This window comes from Leucoraja erinacea, chromosome 17 (assembly GCF_028641065.1).
Source record: "Leucoraja erinacea ecotype New England chromosome 17, Leri_hhj_1, whole genome shotgun sequence".
In the NCBI taxonomy this organism is placed as follows: domain Eukaryota; kingdom Metazoa; phylum Chordata; class Chondrichthyes; order Rajiformes; family Rajidae; genus Leucoraja; species Leucoraja erinaceus.
This window is the reverse complement of record NC_073393.1, coordinates 28,117,009-28,133,717: the sequence shown is the minus strand read 5'-3', so window position 1 is coordinate 28,133,717 and position 16,709 is coordinate 28,117,009. Positions and strand designations below refer to the sequence as shown.

Genomic DNA, 16,709 nt, shown 5'->3' with positions numbered 1-16,709 from the left:
CGTTAGTTAGGATTGAACCCAGGTCGTCGGCGCTGTACGGCAGCAATTCTACCGCTGAGCCGCAACTTAGAAGTCCACAAAGCTTGGAGATGTTGGATGAAGCCCGCATGTGACAGGGAAAACATGCAAACTCAGCACAGAGAACTTCAGATTCAATCAATGTCAGCAGCTTTACTAGTTGCACCAAGTTAATACATTACACCTGGTACTCAAGATATGGTCTCCATCACAATGTAGAAACTAAACATAGATTGGATGATCACTTTGCAGAACCTCTCCACTGGACGTGTTCATTCTGGCACGGGGACCCTGAGATGCCATTTGTCAAACATTTTCATTCTTCATTCCACTCTCACTCTGCCCTCTGTCTTCCCATTTTTAGAGTGCCCCAATGATTCCCCAATATTAGCTTAAGGTACAGCATCTCATCTTCCACCTAACAGAGTTATAGTAGAGTCAGAGTCATGCAACATGGAAAAAGACCCTTCGGCCCCAGCTCATCCATGCTATCCAAGTTGCCCCATCTAAGTTAGCCCCACTTACCGGTGTTTTGCCCATATCACTGAATATATCCTCTAGACATTTAGACTCAATTGGCCAAATTGCCTCATTTTACTCTTGTAATTGAAGAACTATCCATGTACCTACACAATTGTCTTTTACATTGCTGTTAGTGTACCTGCCTGTTCAGCAGCGGATTCAACAATTTCAGTGAACCAGCCTATTCTGTTTATATCAGCTGGCCATTCCAGTTTTCTGTCTCACAAATGCTGCCTGACCTGCTGCATATCTCAAGCTTGCTTTTATATCTTATTTCCAACAATTGCTGCACTCTGTTTCTTCATGTTTCCTCTTACCTCAGTTTAGTTTAGAGATACAGTGTGGAAACAGGCCCTTCGGCCCACTGATTCCGTGCCGACCAGCGATCCCCGCACACTTACACTATCCTACACACAGTAGGGACAATTTACAATTAAACCAAGCCAATCAGCCTACAAACCTGTACATCTTTGGAGTGTGGGAGGAAATCAGAGATCCAGGAGAAAACCCTTACAGGTCACAGGGATTACATACAAACCCCACAGACAAGCACCGGTAGTCATGATCAAATCCGGGTCTCTGGAGCTGACAGGCAGCAACTCTAACACTGCGCTGCCGTAAGGAATTCTTCTTCAATTCCTGCTATTTACACGTCTCCAAACAGATCAGCTGTGATTAACAAACATACCTCCAGATTCAAGGACAGTTTCTTCCCTGCTGTTATCAGGGAATTGAACCATCCATCAAATAGAATGCGGTCCTGACCTCCCATCCACCTCATTGGAGACCTTTGAACTATCGTTGATCGGACTTTACTGGATTTATCTTGCTCTAAACATTACACCCTTTATCCTGTATCTGTACACAATACAGTTGATTGTAATCATCTTTATATGACTGGATAGCACGCAACAAAAAAGCTTTTTGCTTTACATCTCAGAACAAAAAGACATATCATTAGAGATTAGGAGCAATTTCTTTAGTCGAGGGTGGTGAATATGTGAAGAATTGTCATGGACGGTTGTGGAGGCCAAGTCAATGGGTATTTTTAAAATGAATAGTGAAAGGTTCTCGATTAGTAAGGGTGTCAAAGTTATGGGGAGAAGGCTAGAGAATGGGGTTAAGAGAGAAAGCTAGATCAGCCATAATTGAATGGTGGAGTAGATTCAATGGGCTTAAACAGCCTATGATTTGTGAACTTACGAACACATGAAAATAATAAACTAAACTAGAACTAAGCCCTTGAACCCCCCAGCACCACCCCTTGTGTCGTTCAGCTTCTCTTGATGGCCACTGTGTTACACCCAATCCAGTGGCCCCTGCAATTCCACAACCTCAAACAAGTTTGATTTCTAATGTTTCCCTTTTCTGATGAAAAATTCCCTTTGCTTCTCTCTAATAGGAGAGTAAATGAGCAGGGAGAGAGGCCCAAATGCACCGAGCCTCTCGACTATCCAGGCAGAAATGTTGGCAATAGCAGGCTCCTCTTTCGCAGGCTGCAACTCTGGGCCGTCAAAGACCAGACAGTACACATCTTTGGTACACACTAAACGCCGAGTTCAAAACCGCCCAGCAACTCCTTGAACTAGCATCTGCAGTTCTCTACTAACACAGCAACTCTGCTACCTGTAGCTCTGCAGAAATCCCTGCCTTCTACGTCTCGTCTGCCACCCCTAACCTTTTCACACGCTCGGCACCCGAGTATAAAGAATGCAGCTTGTTGACAAGACGCCTTGCGGCCGCGTCAGTGAAACTCCTTCTAACTGGCAAAACATGAAACAACACATCAGCCCAAGCAGTCAACCTTTAAAGTAGCAGGCGGCTGGATTTCACTGATAAAGCGAATTACACGCGCTTATATGTGGGGAAAGCAGGCTTTCGTTGGGAATCCGTGGCTCTTCGCTAATAAAGGCAGCTGAACATGGAATGAACCCACAAGGGTTAAAACACACCCGGGATGCCGACTGTTCTACTAGCGGCGCGCACCAATGGCCTGTCTCCAAGTCGCTGCTTAATATTTCACCAGCTCGAGGGAGGAAGAGCTGCTTCAACAGGTAGCCGAGTCCAAAAAAAAACTTTTTCATCAGCGCTGAAAATCCACACTTTTTAACCTCCAACGAAGGGAGGCAGCCTCCACAAACAAGCAGGAACACTGGCAACTTTGAAAAATAAGAAGCAGCAACAAGCGTTCTCTCACCTGGAATCAAGTTCCCACAGCCAGCTGCATCCAAATGAATCCCTGCAGTCGAACAGTAAACCTCCCTCCCTCTCTCGTTATCGATATGTATTGTACGTGCACATATATAGATGACAACAACAACAACAAAAAAGACTCTTGTCTCAAAGCAGAGGGACGACTAACCTCAGGGTTTTTTTTTGCTGGTTGCACACTGGACTTACTCACACAGGGAAATCAGGGACAGCGAGGCTGGGCTGACACAACAAAGAACTAGTGAAAACAAAAGAAACATATGGCTCCAGTAGCAAAAGGCTTGTAAATTAAACATAAAGTGGAGATTAGATAATGAATGTGTATTCACATGCAGAGTTCTGTCTGAGGTGGGAGCTACCATGCCAGTGGAGGGATGTCCATAGGCTCTCGGGGAACAGATTAGAGGGACAAAGGGCTCGTTTGCTGCAACCCGAATTCTGCCCTTAGGGTAATGCCAGCTCCCAGCTTCAGCGGGAAAGGGTGGCGGGTGTTTGCTTGGCCGGCGACGCCAATGTGAGGTTTGCAGTCAGAAAGGACCTACCTGCGCTGTGAAATCCAGTGGCCCATCACAGACATACCAGCTGCTGTGGACATATGCAGAGTTGGACTCCTGATGCCTAATAGGATTATAAAACTCTACTTTCTGCTGGGCTTTGTGACAATCCACTTGTACCCCAGGCCCGTCGGTAACTTGTGCTGACTAATTCATCCTAGTCTCCCCCCCCTCAGCCCTTGCTTTTTATTTTGTTTTCTCCTTTTTAACAAAATGCACAAATTACTTTGAAATGAAACCACCCATTTGTCTCGGGCATTGTGGCTTGAAATTGTGACAGCGCTTTGGTGACCGAGGCAAACAGCCCTCCCCTCCAACTTGCACGGGCAGGTGAAGGTTTCACCGCACAAAACACTGGCCTCTTCTCTCTGTTAATTCAGCCGCCAAGGCACCAAACTTGGAAGCGGTGGTTCTTTTGTTGAGTAGCCGCACTTTCCCCCTGCGCGCACACACACACACACACATGCACAAGCACGCACTTTCACATACAAAGATGCATACACCCCATTCTATGTTCACACAGCCATGCATTTCCAAAATACACAACACACATACAACTGCATACACAAATCATACGTGTACACAACCTCAGTCACCTGTTCCCATGCACACACCAAAATAAAAGGCACACTCTTAACATTCACATCACCTTCTCTAGTAAGGAATGCAGGGAGACGTTGGGGCGAACTCCACGTCGATTCCTTCTCTGAAGCTCACCCCACCCACCCCCATTTTCCCTCTCCTCATCAGAACTGACATAGTTTAGTTTATTGTCACGTGTACCAAGGAACAGTGAAAAGCTTTTTTGTTGCACGCTAACAGCGGAAAGCCTATATTAATGATTACAATCGAGCCATCCACAGTGTACAAAGGGAATGATGTTAAGTACAAGATAAAGGCCAGTAAATGTGCGGAGAGGAAGAAGTTTCAGTCTGACGAACTTCCATCATTCCAAAGAAAGGTCTCAGCCCAAAGTGTTACCTACCCCTGTTCTTCATAGATGCTGCCTGTCCACTGAGTTACTCCAGAACTTTGTGTCTTGTTCCTTGTTAACTTTAAAGGGCCTCTCCCCCCCCCCCCACAACCACAGGGCGGCAGCATAAAACACTACTATTGGGGAGGTGGGGAGGAAAAGACAAGGGAGATCTCAGGGGTACGTGGGCAACTCCAGGTGCTGCCCTGCATGAGTGCTGTGCCACTGATCCCTGCAGGATGCAGGATGATTGAAGGGACGGAGGTCGCAATGTGCAGCACGTCATTTGACAGCACTGGGCCTCTGCTCGCTGGAGTTTAGAAGGTTGGGGGGGGGACCTCATTGAAATTTACAGAATAATGAAAGGCATAGACAGAGAGGATGTGGATAGGATGATTCCACTGGTGGGAGAGTCTATGATCTGAGGTCATAGCCTCAGAATTAAAGGGCGCTCTTTTAGGAAGAAGGTGAGGACGAGTTAGATGGAGCTCTTAAAGATAGCGGAGTCAGGGGATATGGTGAGAAGGCAGGAATGGGGTACTGATTGTGGATGCTCAGCCATGATCACAGTGAATGGCGGTGCAGGCTCGAAGGGCTGAATGGCCTACTCCTGCACTGTTGTCTATTGTCTATTGAAATTCTTTATCAGAGGGTAGTTAATCAGTGGAACTCATTGCCACTGAGGGTTGTGGAGGCCAAGTCAGTGGATATTTTTAAGACAGAGATAGACAAATTTGTGTTAGAACGGGTGTCAAGGGTTATGGGGATTTTTCTATTATATGAAAAGAAAATGTGGATAAGCTGCAATTTGGGAATTTTTGGAACATTTTTTTTCTATAAATGTTCCCGTGACCTTAGTTCAAAGTTTGTGATCTTGCATTTCCATACAACTTGTGCCATCACCTTGTGTTACCTGAGGCCGGGGAGCTATTGTAAATACTTGGTTTACATGAATGCACGAAAAATGTGCTTCAGGTCAATGCTGCTGACTTTTATTGCTGCCCTGACCAATACTTAACCCATGACCAACATCACAGGAACAGATTATCCAGTCATTAACCAATTGCTGTTTGTCAGAGGTTGTCATGTGTGAATTGAAGGGCATGTCTCTTACTTTACAAAAGTGTCCATGTCCCAAACACACCATACGACCTTAAGACATAGGAGCAGAATTAGGCCATTCGGCCCATCGAGGCTGCTCTGCCATTCAATCGTGGCTGATCTATTTTCCCCTCTCAATCCCATTCTCCTGCCTTCTCCCCATAACGTTTGATGCCCTTACCAATCAAGAACATAGCAATCTTGGTTTTAAAAATACGTAAAGACTTGGCCTCCATAGCCATTAGTGTCAATGAATTCCACAGATTCACAGCTAAAGAAATTCTTCCTCATCTCCATTTCTAAAGGTGCATTATTTTCTTCCAAGGCCGTGCTCTCTGGACTCAGACTCTCCCACTAGTGGAAACATTCTCTCCAAATCCACTCTGTCTGGACCTTTCATTATTTTAGACAATAGACAATAGTGCAGGAGTAGGCCATTCGGCCCTTCGAGCCAGCACCGCCATTCAATGTGATCATGGCTGATTTTGTAGGACCTCAATGAGATCCCCATCTCATCCTTCTAAACTCCAGTGAGTGCAGGCCTGAGCATTCAAATGCTGTTCATACATTAACCCAATCATCCCCAAGATCTTTCTGGTAAATCTCCTCTAGACCCTCTCCAATGTCAGCACATCCTTCCTCAGATACGGGGCCCAAAACTGCTCACAATATTCCAAGGGCCACTTTTCAACATAATTGTATTAGGGGTAAGAGTGTTGTAAAAACAAGCCTGAAGGCTTTGTGTCTCAATGCAAGGAACATTCATAATAAGGTGGATGAGTTTCATGTGCAGATAGTTATTAATGAATATGATGTAGTTGGGATCACAGAGACATGTCTCCAGGGTGACCAAGGCTGGGAGCTGAACATCCAGGGATATTCAATATTCAGGAGGGATAGACAGAAACCGCTTTCTGCCCCCATTCCTCCCACTATCTCCCCCACACCCACTATTCCCTTCCACCTACATCCTTTCCTCTGGTTTCACATTTCACTGCTCTTCTCTCCTTATCTTACTGCCTCTTCTTCCCCTTTGCTCTGGTCTTTTCTCCCCCCTTTACAGCCCCATCTCTGGTCTTTAATAACCATATAACCATATGCCATTACAGCAAAACAGGCCATCTCGACCCTTAGTCCTGTAATCCCCCTAGTCACATATACCCGCTCAGACCATAACCCTCTTTTCCCACTATCCAATTTATTTTAAATGATAAAAACGAACCTGCCTCCACCACCCCATTCCACACAGCTACCACCCTGAGTAAAGAAAACAAAAACATCACCTATCCATTGCCTTCCGGAGATGCTGCCTGACCTGTTGAGTTACTTCAGCACATTGTGTTTTACTCAAGATTAGAGCATCTGTAGTCTCTTGTATCTCCGTCTTAACATCACGGCTAACCTGTTCATTTGGCCTCATATGGTAAGCTTTTCAGCTGAATAAGTTGGAGGGGCAGAACTGTGGTACAGCTGGTCGATTTACTGTCACACGGCGCCAGAGACTCGGGTTCGATCCTGACCTCGGGTACTGTCTGTGGGGAATTTGCTCATTCTCCCTGTGACCATGTGGGTTTCCTCTGGGTGCTCTGGTTTCCTCCCACATCCCTAAGACATGCAGGGTTTTTAGTTTTATACCAAAGAGAGACAAAAAATGCTGGAGGAACACAGGCAGCATCTCTGGATAAAATGGATTGGTGACATTTTGGGCTGGGACCCTTCTTCAGAGGATAATTGGTCTCTGTAAAATTGCCTTTAATGTGTATGGAGTTGATATTGACTAGTGTGGACTGGTAATCGATGGCTGGTGTTGACTCAGTGGGCAGAAGGGCCTGTTTCCATGCATTATCTCTCTAAACTCTAAAACAACAACAGCATTCTCAGTGGATTCAATTGTGCCATAAGTCAGTGAGTCTTTCTCAACCATTCAACCATAAGAGCACCATTCCTCCAGCCAAATACATTGTAACATAGTCACCCTCCCTGTAAGCCGCTTCCAAAAATAATACATTTAAGAAGGGGTCATGTTTAACTATGACATCTCCATCAGTCCAATAACAAAACAAAGGCAGAAACACCTCCTTGAGTTTCTGTCACATCCTAGGTCTGGATGGATATGTATCTCATAGAGTCACAGAGCATGGATACAGACAGGCCCGTCGGTCCATGCCAACCAGGATGCCCCATCTACCCTAGTCCCACCTCCCGCATTTGACCCCTGTCCCTCTAAACCTTTCCAATTCATGTACCTGTCCAAACGTCCTTTAAATGTAATTATAGTACCTGCCTCAACTACCTCCTCTGGCAGCTCGTTCCATGTACACACCTCACCTCAAACCCATTCGATTGCCCTGGCTGCATTCACGTTGATGCTTGTAACCAACAAAAAATACTTGAGACTTTCAATTGACACCTCCACCCGATGCCACTCACGGTGACTGCCACAGATTTTTGCCATCCTTTTCTTGGAAAAAATGCTTTCTGATTTCACTTCTAAGGGCCTCACAGTCACATTTTTACATTGTACCCCATTTTTGCCTGGAACAAGGCTTCTTTCTGCTCTTAATTTAGTGAATTTGCGATGTGCTGAATTACAATGTTAAAATTCAATGCATCACTCTTGGCCAACTCTGCCTAAGACTCCATACAATTGAAGCATAATTTCCTCCCCTTTATACTGCACACCCTCAGGGTAAAGGCCAACACTACATGAGCCTTTTTAACCTTTAGCACCTGTACATCTGTTTATAATTATTTGTGTACTGAGATACCAAAATCCATTTACTCCACCAAAGATCCTGACAAGAAATGTTCTTGACCCAGAGAAGATGATTTCACACTTTCCCATATATCAAAAGCAACACAGGATTAAGAATAGGCTCAGTCCCTCAATCCTATTCTACCATTCAAGAATTCCTAGCTCCATTTAACACAGAACAGTCCAGCACAGGAACAGGCCCTTCGGCCCATAATATCCATTCCGAACATGATGTCAAGTTAACCTAATCTCCTCTTCCACTACTTGATCCATATCCATCCATTCTCTGCTTATCCAAAAGTTCCTTAATGCCCCAATCTTACCTGCCATACCCATCCATTCTCTGCCTATACATGTGCCTATCCAAAAGTTCCTTAATGCCCCAATCGTACCTGCTCCCACCACCATCCTGGCAGAGTGTTCCAAGTACCCACCAGCCTCTGTGTAAAAAAACCCGCCCCACACATCTCCTTTAAACTTTGCCATTCTCACCATGAAGCAACGCCTTCTACTCTTTTACATTTCCACCCTGGGGAAAAAGGTTCTGTGTCAACCCTAACTATGCCTCTCATAATTTTATATACTTCTATCAAGTCTCCCATCAACCTCCGATGTTCCAGAGAAAACAATTCTAGTTTGTCCATTCTCTCCTTGGAGATAATTCCCGCTAATCCAGGCAGCATTCTGGTAAAACCTCTTCTGTGCCCTCTGCAAAGATTCCACATTCTTCCTGTCATGGGCGATTGGAACACCATGCAATATTTCAAGTGTAGCCTACCCATGTTATATAAAGCTGCAATATTCCCAATAGATGTAATCTTCCAATTAGGATGGCACAGTGGTGCAGCGATACAGTTGTTGCCTTACAGCGCCAGAGGCCCGAATTCGAACCTGATTATGGGTGCTGTCTGTATGAAGTTTGTATGTTCTTCCTGTGACCGCATGGGTTTTCGCTGGGTGATCCACTTTCCTCACACGTACAGGTTTGTAGGTTAATTCACTTCGGTAAAATTGTAAATTCGTCCTAGTGTTAGTGGTTAGTGCTGGTGTACAGGGTGATCGCTGGTCGGAGCGGACTCAGTGGGACGCAAAGCTTGTTTCTGCACTCTCTCTCTAAAGTCTAAAGTCTGCTCCTCTTGCTTTAACTCTCCGTGACTTTTTGTAATTTTTTTGCACCCATTAAGAAAATCATTTGCATTTCTAAGCTAATTCAGCAGAAAATTTGGACAAGGAATTCGCCACTCTCTCACCCAAATCATTGCCATGTCAATGTGTCAACTGCTTGAGATCCCTTGGGACTGCCAACTCCCCCACCTTTTCAATGGAGAACTTTATGGAGAGCTTTATACCTCGTTGGTCTTAACTTCTCAACAAATTCCCAAGCCACATCATAAATTACTTCCAATTTTGGGAATTCCTTTCTTGGCACAAATCCTCGTGTGTAGGACTGTGTAAAATGACTTCTCCGAATACACATTGCCAACATCCATAGCCTTTCCCTTATCCAGCATGTTAGCTGTGTCCTTGAAGGTTTCAACTGAGTTAATGAGACATGAGCAAGATTTCACAAATCCTTCTTGACCCTCATTAATCGGTACATACATGTGTTCTCTTCCCTTGGGCTTGATCATGTATTCCAGTAACTACCTCACAACTGTGGTTGAACAGAGAGGTCAATAACTTCCAGGTTTCACATTCTAGTTCCCTTTCCCATTTCCTTGGTGGGAGAAGTTCAGAACATAAAAATGGAACAATACAGTGTAGACACAAGGAACTGCAGATGCTGGAAACCTGCGAAAGGTCAACCCAACCCGAAACTGAGGAGACTGAAGAAGGTTGATCTGTCTCCTCAGATCCTGGTGAACTTCTACCGCTGCACCATCGAGAGCATCCTTACCAACTGCATCACAGTATGGTATGGCAACTGCTCTGTCTCTGACCGGAAGGCATTGCAGAGGGTGGTGAAAATTGCCCAACGCATCACCGGTTCCACGCTCCCCTCCATTGAGTCTGTCCAAAGCAAGCGCTGTCTGCGGAGGGCGCTCAGCATCGCCATGCTTTTCCAACAGAGACTGTTTACCTCCTACTCACGGGAGGCGCTACAGGTCTTTTCGTTCAGGTCGAGAACACTTTTTCTGGCGGCTGTCACTCTATACAACGTACCTTGACAGCAATCACTATCATAACTTATTATTTTATTCAAATCATGTCGCTCTTCAAGGGAGATGCTAAATGCAGTTCGTTGTCTCTGTACTGTACACTGACAATGACTATTAAATTGAATCTGAATCTGAATCTGAGGGATATGGGCCAAATGCAGGCAGGTGGGACTAGTGTAGATGGGACATGTTGGTCAGTGTGGGCAAGTTGGGCTGAAGGGCCTGTTTCTACGCTATGTGACTCTATGACAGGGAACAGTGCAGCACAGGAGTAGGCCCTTCGGCCCACAATATCTGTGCCAAACATGATACCAAGCCAAACCCTTTTCTGTTTGCACGTGATCCATTTCCTGCAAATCCAACAATTTTGAATGATACCAACCAATAGAAACAAAATGATCTCAGCCAGAAGGAAAATAATTTGAATCGGAGGCACAGACCTCCAAATAAGAACCCACAGCAGATTGCATTATCTTTCAAACGCTTCACCTCTTCTTTGTGGCGGCACCGGGGCACAGCGGTAGAGATGCTGCATCTAACTATGGGTGCTGTCTGTACGGAGTTTGTATGTTCACCCCGTGACGTGCGTGGGTTTTTTCCAGGATCTCCAGCTTCCCCCCACACTCTAAAAATGTGCAGGTTTGTCAGCTAATTGGCTAGATATAATTGTACATTGTCCCTAGTATGTGTAGGATAGTGTTAGTGTACATGGATCGCTAGTCGGCACGGACTGGGTGGGCCGAAGGGCCTGTTTCCGCACTGTATCTCTAAATACTAAATTGTTGAACTCCATGTAAATGTTTTGTTAAAATGTGAGCGCTGATAATGCCATCAGGGAAAGCATTTCACATTAAGTAATGAACCCAGGAGGGGGGCTGGGGAGTTGAACCACACAGCAGATGACACTGAGCTCTCCTACAGATGTTGTTACACTTCCCTAATTAACAACACAAGACGTGCTTACAGAGAGAGTTGTGTGTGACAGTGCACCCAGCTTACAAAACCTGGGGTCAATGGAACCAATACATGAGCCAAACCGACATTAATAATGGATCTCATTCTGAAGAAGGACCCCGACGAAACATGGTCTGAAGAACGGTCCCAACTCGAAACGTCACCTATCCATGCTCTCCAGGGTTGCCGCCTGACCAGCGGAGTTACTCCAGCATTTTGTGTCTGTTTGTTTTGTACACCACTATCTGCAGTTCCTTGTTTCTACTTAATGAAGGATTGATCAAGCCAGGCAGTGGGAAAGCCTTCCTTAAATATAAGGCTGGCAATGGTATCTCTGAGATAAACAGATCAACTAAGAACACAATTGTATTTCTTTCCGTTTTACTCTCATGCTTTAATTTCTGGTTCTTTATCGATTCTTTGCTCATCTTGTGCTGAATGCCAAAACATCCCTAATCCATAAAACGACTGTTTATTTAACAACAATATAAGCCTTTTCCTTTCATTTAATACTATCTTTAATTTTGCCTGCAATCTCTGGACATTTTTCCTGGTGTATCTTTGTCACTGACTGTCCACTGTCTAACCCTCTAAATTAGCTTCAAAACCAACCCGCCTCTTTATTCCCTTTGTTAAGACTGAAAGCCCTGGTGTCAGATTGAATGACATCACTTTCAGACTTAATGTAAATTATTGCCACTGTTTCCTGGGGGCCACTTTATAACAAGATCATTAATTAACCTTTTCTCATTGCATCATGTTAGATCTGAAGGAGTCTGGTCCCCAGTTACACTCTCGACATATTGGTCCGGAAATCTGTCTCGGGTACATTCCAGGAATAATTTTTCTAGGATGTTTGTACTGACTTGATTTACTCAGTCTATGATTATTGTCTTAAGATAGACACAAAGTGTTGGAATAACTCAGCGGGTCAGGCTGTATCTCTGGAGAAAAAGGTTAGGTGACGTTTTGGTTAAATGTTTCCCTGGACTGTACCTTACTTTATTCAACCACCTAGAAACAACTCATAACTTTACTTAAACTAATCCTACGAGGCGGCACAGTGGCACAGCTGGTAGAGCTGCTGCCTCTCAGACCTGGATCGATCCTGGCCTGGTTTACTGTCTGTATGGAGTTTGTATTTTCTCCCTGTGATCGCATAGGTTTTCTCCGGGTGCTCCAGTTTTGTAGGTTAAATGTCCTCTGTAAAATGAATGGTGAAATACCGGTGGTGTGGGGGGCTGGGGGGAGGGGGGAATAGATAGCATTATGGAGAGAATAAAGTTGTATTAAATTAGTATAAACCCACGCTGAATGTACAAACTCCATACAGACAGCACCCATAGTAAGGATCGAACCTGGGTCTCTGTAAGGCAGCAACTCTACTGCTGTGCCACTGCGCTGCACAAAACCAAAATGGTTGCATGGTTGAATCAAAATGGCTGCCAACCATCAAATGCTCAATACCCCTGTCTCCTTCCCCCCTATACCACTGCAAACATCCAGTTAATAATGCAGCTGAACCCAATTTTTGTACCCAATTTTGCTGTTTTTCACCAGCTTTTTCTCAGTTTCATACCCACAATATCCTTAACAATAGAACGATAAGAATATACATAAAATACTAAAACCTTCCAAAACTCACTAAAAAGGAGTGATGTTTTCCACATAAAACTCAAGATTTCTCAGACCAGGATGTTAATCCAGGGGTAACAGGATAGAAATGAGATCTATCCTTTTAATTACAACTTCTATTATCTCTCAACACTGTGATAAATTGGCATAAAGAGTAATAGTCCATTAGGGTGAGAAATTACTTTGTTCTGCTGGTAACCATGGCAAAAAGTGTGATGCCTCAACAAAAGGCAGGCTGGAGTCATAAAGCAAGAAAAATAAAATCCTTAATGGAGCAGATTTTCTCTCTGTGAGTGTCTTTGGGATACATACAAACAGCAACTTACAGTGAAAGGCTTTGGTGCAATGCTTTTTTGTACAATGTAGTTATAAACTTTACTTGTTACACCAAGAGACTATTTATTAGAGACAAAAGTGTAGTAGATAAGTTTAGCATGTCACCTTTAAGGTGCTTTTGCATTGGAAGAGACCTTTGTAAACATCTGAACTTCCTGTAGTTCTAATCTCATACACCCAAGTTGCAAGTCGAATCTAATCGAGCTGAGTCGAAAATGGCTGTTACTTACTGGATTAGATAAACCAAAAAAAGGTGCAAAGTGCCTGGAGCAACTCAGCAGGTCAGGCAGCATCGGTGGAGAACATGGATAGGTGATGTGTGGGAAAGGAAATGCAGATGCTGGTTTACGTCAAAGATGGACACAAATTGCTGGAGCACCTGCTGAGTTACTTCATCGTTTTGGGTCTATTTATGGATAGGTGATGTTTCAGGTGGGGAACCTTCTTCAGACTGATTAGGAGGGGGTGGGGGGAAACTAGGAGAGAGGAGGGGCAAATCAAAGCGTGGCAGGTAATAGATGGTAACAGGCATACTGAAATATAACTCACACACACAAATATATGTAACTATAGAACTAAAACTATACTAGACTAAGTGGGACCCGTTGGGTCCCAGCATCACATGGGAGGGCTGGTCCCCCAAAGCAATATTCCACCTCTCCACCAATTCCAATATTCAAGAGAGAAAATCTCATCATTTTTTAAACACTAATAACTCTTTTATTTTGCATCGATGGGAAAAATTCTCTTGGCCTGCACAGCGGAGGGGGGCTCTGAGGAGGGGGGAGAGAGAGGAGGGGGGGGGGAGAGGAGTGGGGGAGAGAGAGGAGGGGGGGGGAGAGAGAGGAGGGGGGAGAGAGTAGGAGGAGGGGGGAGAGAGAGGAGGGGGGGAGAGAGAGGAGGAGGAGGGGGGGAGGAGGAGGGGGGGGGGGGGAGAGAGGAGGAGGGGGGGAGAGGGGGAGGGAGGGAGAGGGGAGAGAGAGAAGAAGGGGGGATAGAGAAGAGGGGGGAGAGAGAAGAGAGAGAGGGGGGGAGAGAGGGGGAGGGGGGGGGGGAGAGAGACAGGAGGGAGAGAGACAGGGAGAGAGACAGGGGGGAGAGAGAGAGGGATAGGGAGAGAGAGGTGGTGGTGTGGGGGGGGGAAGAGAGAGAGAGTATATTAAATAATTTTATTGTTCTGTTCGGGACAATAAAACATTGTTAACTCGACTTGAATTTCACAGCTGAGCTATTCAGACGGAGCTATTCAGCTGAATAACCCAGCACTTTCAGTGAGTTTAACTAGCGTTATGAATCACTGTCCAGCCCCATACCCATTCCAAAGGGAAATCCACCTTGTATTGATAGCAAGCTGTCTGTCAGTCCAGGGATAAACCACAGTCACCTTATACAGCACAGACTGCAACCCTGTCCACCCCCTCCCACCCACGTCCCTGGTCCACTACTCTTTCGGGTCAATAACATCAACAGCCCTCCATTTATATGGACCCCTAGTGCAGCAGCAAGATTATACAGTCAGCAGGGCAAAGTGAGCAATAGGAAATGTGTTAACATGGATTAAATCAATTTACAAGGATTGTTTTCTAGTTCAGAGACCAGATCAATCCGTTTAGTAATTTTGTCAGTGACATTAATTCCATGGAAATGCAATGTTTATTACTTCACAGGGAAGGGGAGAAAGCTGAAACAGATCAGGAGGAGGAGGTGCTAGTGCAGCTTCCTGGACAGATGGCAGAGAGTTAGGATTGTGCTTCTGTCATTCCCTGCTCTGCCAGAGCTGCCATTCAGGTTTACAGTCTGGATCCCGAGCATTGCAGAGATCAGAGTTATACTCACAGAGGAGCTCCACCTCAGGAACACTCATACACCGGAGACCTCCACCAGAGGGAAACACAACACACCCACCATAGACACACACACACACACACACAGGAGCAAAGACCATAGAACTACCTGGATAGTTTATACCCCAGCGGTATGAACATTTACTTCTCCAATTTCAGGTAGTCCTTGCTTTCTCCTTCTTTCCCCTCCCCTTCCCAGCTCTCCCACAGCCCACAGTCTCTGCCTCTTCCTTTCTTCTTCCTGCCCCCACCACCCCCACATCAGTCTGAAGAAGGGTCTCGACCCAAACGTCACCTATTCCTTCGCTCCATAGATGCGGCCTCACCCGCTGAGTTTCTCCAGCATTTTTATCTACCTTACAGAATAAAAATGTAGTCGGAGACAGTAAGACTGGTCGGAGATCTGGAAAGAGGGAGGGGATGGAGAGAGAGGGAAAGCAAGAGTTACTTGAAATTAGAGAAGTCAATATTCATACTGTTGGGGTGTAAGCTGTCCAAGCAAAAAATGAGGTGCTGTTCCTCCAATTTGCGCTGGGCCTCTCTCTGACAATGGCGGAGGCCCAGGACAGAAAGATCAGTGTGGGAATGGGAGCGGGGGTTTAACTCCCCCAACAGCACCTCAAATTTTGCTTGGGCAGCCTACACCCCAGTGGTATGAACATTGGCTTCAAGTAACCCTTGCTTGCACGTTTTCCCTGAGACCTCTTGGGTTTCCTCTGGGCGCTCCCAGTTCCTCACAGGTCCCAAAGAAACATGGGTTAGCAGTTTAATTGCCCTGAGTGTGTAGATGTGTGACAGAATCCAGGGGAGAGTTGATGGAAGGTGAGGTGTGTATAAAATGGGTTAGCGCAGGGTTAGTATAAAAATGAGCGTTTGATTTTCCAGAGCTGCACTGAGGAAATATTGCACGACTGTAGAAGGTGTTAAGATATGCGATAGATAGATATGCCATTTATTGTCACTATACATGTACAGTGAAACTGAAAGCTGCTCGTACTCAGTGCATACATACAATTTTACACAAAAAACAAGAAACAGGAGAGCGTGAGGGGGTCTTCAGTTCAGCATCTTCTCCATACATATAGAGATGGAAGTCCCTCAGTGCTGCACTGTGGAACTGTGGTAGATACTGAGAGCTTTGAACCCCTTTCCTGGATTTGATGCACCTGACGCCTTCCAGAGGGAAGTAGGTCGCTCACTATCACGCAGGATTGCACCCACCACTACCCCACCCATGAGGGGGTCTTTCTCTTCTCCAGTAGAGCTGTGGTCCCTCATGCGCACTGGACACTGTGCTGGACTGAGAAGAAATCTGACTCTGAAGTGAGTATGCTCACTATCACCCTGGACCCGGCAAGCAGGCCTGTTCTCTCTGCAGTTCTGGCATCGGGACAGCGCAGTACTGATTTGTCGATGGACCGGCAAGGGACCCGCTGTAGGTAGGCAGTACCTGGAGGCCCGCTGCAGCAGCCTAAGGTTCAGCTGGACCCGTCGCCGCTCCAAGAGGCCAAGCACGTGGGCCGGACACGACTTGCAGCGGCACAGAGCGATGGAGGATACCAACCGCCACGCTTGGCCAGGACGACCCTGGAACACTGCCAGGACAACGGGCCTTCATGGCCAGGTTAAGAACTCTGCACCTATAAC

The 16,709-nt window shown here is 45.6% G+C and overlaps 1 protein-coding gene across 4 annotated transcripts in view; it reads right to left on the bottom strand.

Moving 5' to 3' along the window:
• Positions 1–16,709, bottom strand: part of gse1b (Gse1 coiled-coil protein b) — a 506,044-nt gene that overhangs the window by 378,570 nt on the left and 110,765 nt on the right. Inside the window, exon 1 of one of the 4 annotated variants that reach the window (XM_055648864.1) lies at positions 3,294–3,927. The exons of the other annotated variants lie outside the window; for them this stretch is intronic. The gene's annotated coding sequence lies outside the window, so the exon portion shown is untranslated. Of the gene's footprint in view, positions 1–3,293; positions 3,928–16,709 lie in introns of those variants that run through there. 4 annotated transcript variants of the gene reach the window in all.